Source organism: Carlito syrichta, unplaced genomic scaffold (genome assembly GCF_000164805.1).
Source record: "Carlito syrichta isolate Samal-C Ts95f unplaced genomic scaffold, Tarsius_syrichta-2.0.1 Scaffold303129, whole genome shotgun sequence".
Taxonomy (NCBI): domain Eukaryota; kingdom Metazoa; phylum Chordata; class Mammalia; order Primates; family Tarsiidae; genus Carlito; species Carlito syrichta.
The window spans coordinates 21,029-25,833 of NW_007247225.1; the positions used below are offsets into that span (position 1 = coordinate 21,029).

At 38.1% G+C, this 4,805-nt stretch overlaps 1 pseudogene; it reads right to left on the reverse strand.

Annotated features, from left to right (window-relative positions):
- Positions 1-2,245: 2,245 nt before the first annotated feature.
- On the reverse strand, positions 2,246-2,672 carry LOC110595619 (annotated as a pseudogene).
- Between the last annotated feature and the right edge of the window lie 2,133 nt (positions 2,673-4,805).

Consider the following 4,805-nt stretch of genomic DNA (forward strand, 5'->3'; position numbering starts at 1 on the left):
GAAGGGGGAGGGTGAGTCCTTGACCTTGTTCAAGTCCAAAGGCAGACATGCGTTCCTGATCACTGTTAAAAACAACAGTAACACCCGGGCTCGGTGGCTCAGCCTGCAATCCCGTGCCTTTGGGAGGCCGAGATGAGTGGATTGCCTGAGCCTGCGGGTTTGAGACCCTTCTGGGCAGCGAGACCTCATCTCTACAATAAATCAAAAAATCAGCCGGGCACGGTAGCGCATGCCTGTAATTCCGGCTACTTGGAAGGCTGAGGCGGAAGGATCGCAGGAGCCCAGCAGGTCAAGGCCGCGGTGGCCAGGAGTGGTCACTGTACTCCAGTCTGAGCGACAGAGTGAGACTCCAACTAAAAATAAAAATAAAAAATAAATCCTTTCTTCTGTTAATGTGGTGTATCACATTTGTTTATTTGTACATGTCGTACCATCCTTGAACGCCAGAGATAAATCCCACTTGATCAAGGTGAATGATTCTTTCAATGTGTTGTTGAATTCAGTTTGCTGATATTTTATTGAGGATTTCTGCATTTATGTTCATGAGGGATATTGGCCTATAGCTTTCTTTTCTTGTGATGTCTTTGGCTTTGGTGTCAAGGTGATGCTAGCCTTGTGAAATGTTTGGAAATGTTTCCTCTTCTGTTTTTTGGAAAATAAATACAGATTGGTAATAACTTTTCTTTGAATGCTTGGTAGAAAATTTACCCATGAAGACATCTGGTTCTGTGGCTTTTTTTTGTTTGGGAGAATTTTGAGTATGGATTCAATCTCCTTTCTTGTTATTGGTCTGTTATGGTTCTCTATTTCTTTCTTTTTCTTTTCCTTTCTTTTTTTCTTTTCTTTTCTTTTTTTTTTGAGACAGGGTTTCACTTTGTAGTCCAGGCTCCTGGACTCAAGTGATTCTCTCATCTCAGCCTCCCAAGTAGCTGGGATTACAGGTGCATGCCACCACACCCAACTAATTAAAAATTTTGTGTGTGTGGAGATGAGGTCTCACTATGTTACCAAGTCTCAAGTGATCCTTCTGCCTTGGCCTCTCAAAGTGCTGCGATTATAGATGTATGACACTGTGCCCACTCCCTATTTCTTTTTGATTCATTTGGTATGTTTCTAGGAATTCATCAATTTCTACTAGATTATCCAATTTTTTAGAGTATAGTTGTTTATACTACTCCTTTATGAGCCTTTTATTTCTGAGGCATCCATTGTAATGTCTGCTTTCATGTCTCATTTTACTTAGTTGAGTCCTATCTCCATTTTTCTTAGTCTAGCTAAGACTTTGTTAATTTTGTTTATCTTTTCAAAAAACCAAGTCTTAGTTTTGTTGGTTTCTTTTTTTCTATTTTCCCCCCATTTTCTATTTGATTTACTTCTGCTCTGATCTTTGTTTCCTTTCTTCTGCTAAGTTTAGGCTTAGTTTATTTTTCTTTTTCTAGTTTCTTGATATATAAAGTTAAGCTATCTGAGATCGTCTTTTCTTTTTTTAAGGCTCTAAAAGATATTTATTACACTGTTTTTATAACCAGAATAAGATTAAGACTTTGGATTCTGTAATAGGTTAAATTGCGTCACGCCAAAATGTATGTATTGAAATTCTAACCCCTAGTACCTCAAACTGTGACCTTTTTGGACATAGGGTTGTTGCAGAGTGTTTAGATAAGATGAGATCATGGTGTTCTTACAAAAAGAAGAAATTTGGAGACAGGCACCCATACAGGGCGAAAGTCATGTGAAGGTGACAGAGATCAGGATGAAGCATCTACGAGCCAAGGAAAGACGAAGATTTCCAGCAACCACCAGAAACTGGGGAGGCCCAGAACAGATGTTCCTTCACAGCCTCAGCGGGAACTGGCCCTGCCCACATTTTGATCTTGGACTTCAGTCTCCAGACCTGTGAGAGCATAAACTTCTGTTGTTAAAGTCACCCAGTTTGTGGTTCTTGTTATAGCAGTCCTAGCAAACTAATCAAGTATGCAAAATATTAACAGCCTCATAGTATAAACAACTTAATTTCACTCCAGGAGTAAAGATAAGAATTAATTTTGCCTATCAAAATAAGTAATCTATATGTTCTTCTCACCACATGTCTATTTATTTCAACTAGTTAAGGATGTGTTATCAGTTTCTCAGAGATCTTCCAGCCCTTGAGCTTCATGTACTTTTCCAAAAACTTTAAATATCTTAAAATATTTTCACATGAAAACAATTCCACAACATTTATCCAAGGCTGAGGACATGCACCTCAGTATCTGTTCTTGGTGTAGTCCCTGGGTGACATGACCAGGCTGTAGCCTTTTTGGGTCCTGTGGTACCCAGTCTCTATGATGATGACTGTCTCCTGCTTGTCCTCCATATCCCAGTTAATCTTATTGTTGTTGCCATTCCAAGTCAATCATGATGTGTTTGTTCCTGAAGGAAAATATGACAGTACATGGATTGTATAATTCATACAGTTTGTTGAAGTCAGATACTTCTGTAATATCCATAAGATAAATAACTGCAAAATGTTTAATCTTTTCAGCTATACTATTTAGAACTTTGTCCATTTTCATTCAAGTAGGGTCCCAATCATGTCCAAACTAAATGACAATGACTTGGTCTTCCTCCAAAAGGATGGCCTGATCTACCTGCCAGCTGTTGTGAAAGTGTAGGAGCATGTATGACCTCATGTGGGTTGAACTGGGTGTCTCCTGGCAAGACTAAGACCTCCCACCTAGCTATCCCTCCAAGGCTTTTCTTTTCTTTTCTTCTTCTTTTTAATAAACGTGTTTATCACTATAAACTTCTCCCTTAGCATTGCTTTTGCTGAGTCTCATCAATTTTGGTATGTTGTGGTTTTGTGAATTATTTAGGATGAGGTCATGCTGGAGCAGATATTTCTGGAGAGTTTTTTTTTTAAATTCCCATTTGATTGATACTTTGACTCAATGATTGCACTAGAATGTATTATTTAGTTTTCATGTATTTTCCTTTCCATTTTTATTTTTATTCTTTTTTTAAAGCAAAATTTACTGAGAGGACAGAAAAGCTCCCACATTGGGAGGGGACCCGAAGGGGTTGCCCCTTTTCCAGTTTTAAAAGAACTATTTTATTGACCAAGCATGGTGGCTCAAGTCTGTAACCCCCGCACTTTGGGAGGCCAAGGCAAGAGGATTGCCTGAGCTCAGGGGTTTGAGACCAGCCTGGGCAACTTGGTGAGACCATGTCTCTACAATAATAAAAAAATAATCTGGGAGTAGTAACATGTGCCTGTAGTTCCAGCTACTTGGAAGGCTGAAGCAGAAGGATCGCCTGAGCCCAGCAGGTCGAGGCTGCGGTGGTTGTGAGCATGTCACTGCACTTCAGCCTGGGCAACAGAACGAAACTCCAACTCAAAAAAAAGAACTATTATTGAATTCTTGTTTCATTCCTTTGTGGTTAAAAAAAAGATATATGGAATGATTTCAACCATTCTAAATTTATGAAGTCTTTTTTTATGACCTAATGTGTCATCTTGCCTGGAGAATCTTCTGTGTGTACTTGAGAAGAATGTATATTCTATTGTTTGGTAGAAGGTTCTGTACATGTCTGTTAGGTTTATTTGGTTTATACTGTTGTTCCAGAAAAACATAAAGTTGTTTCTTTGTTGGTTTTTCCTGTGTGGATGTTCTATCCATCATTAAAAGTGGGGTATTGAAGTCCCCTGCTACTATCGTATTGCTGTTACTGTCTCCTTCAGATTTGTCAGTATTTGTTCTGTATGTTTAGGGCTTTGATGTTGAATGCATATATATAATTGTCATATCTTTCTGTTGTGTTGACCTTTTTATCATTATATAATGAACTGTTTCTTTGACAATTTTTGGTTTAAAAGTCTATTTTGTCTGATATAAGTACAGCTACTCCTGCTCTTTTGGTTACCATTTCAATGGAATATCTTTTTTCATTCCTTCACTATGTGTGTCCTTAAATCTAAAGTGAGACTTTTGTAGACATTATATCACTGGATATTGTTGTTGTTTTAAATCCATTCAGCCACTGTGTGTCTTTTGATTGGGGCATTTAATCCATTTACATTTAAAGAAATTATTGATAGGTGAAAACTTACTACTGCCATTTTGTTCTTTTCTGCCTATTTTGCAGTTGATTTATTCTTCTCTTCGGCTTTTTTTTTTTTGAGTTGGAGTCTCACTGTGTCACCCAGACTGGAATGCAGTGGCACGCTCATGGCTGCTGCAACCTCAACCTGCTGGACTCAGGCAATCCTACTTCAGCCTTCCAAGTAGCTGGAACTACAGGAGAGTGTTACCATGCTCGGCTTATTTTTTGATTTATTGTAGAGACGAGGTCTTGCCAAGTTGTTCAGGCTGGTCTTGATCTCATGGGCTCAGGCAGTCATCTCACCTCGGTCTCCCCAAGGGCTGGGATTTTATAGGCTGAGCCACTGCACCTGGCCCCTCTTCTGCTTTCTGTTGTTATTTTATGATTTTTTTGTTATGTTTTTATTATTTTTTCCTTAATCTTTTCTGTATCTATTATGGGGTTTTGGGGGGGTTACCTTTAGGTTTTCATAGAATATCCCGTAGCTATAACCATTTATTTTAATTTGACAATAACTTAACTTCAATTCTACACAAAAACTCTACACTTTTACTACCACCACCACAGTGTGTTTTTTAGTCTGCATTTATTTCTAAAATATTGTGTATTCACTGACAAGTTTTTGTCTTTTAACTTTTATACTAGAATTAAAAGTATTTTATGCCTCAGAATGTCATATTATTCTGTGTTGTTCTATATATTTACCTTTACTAGTAACATTT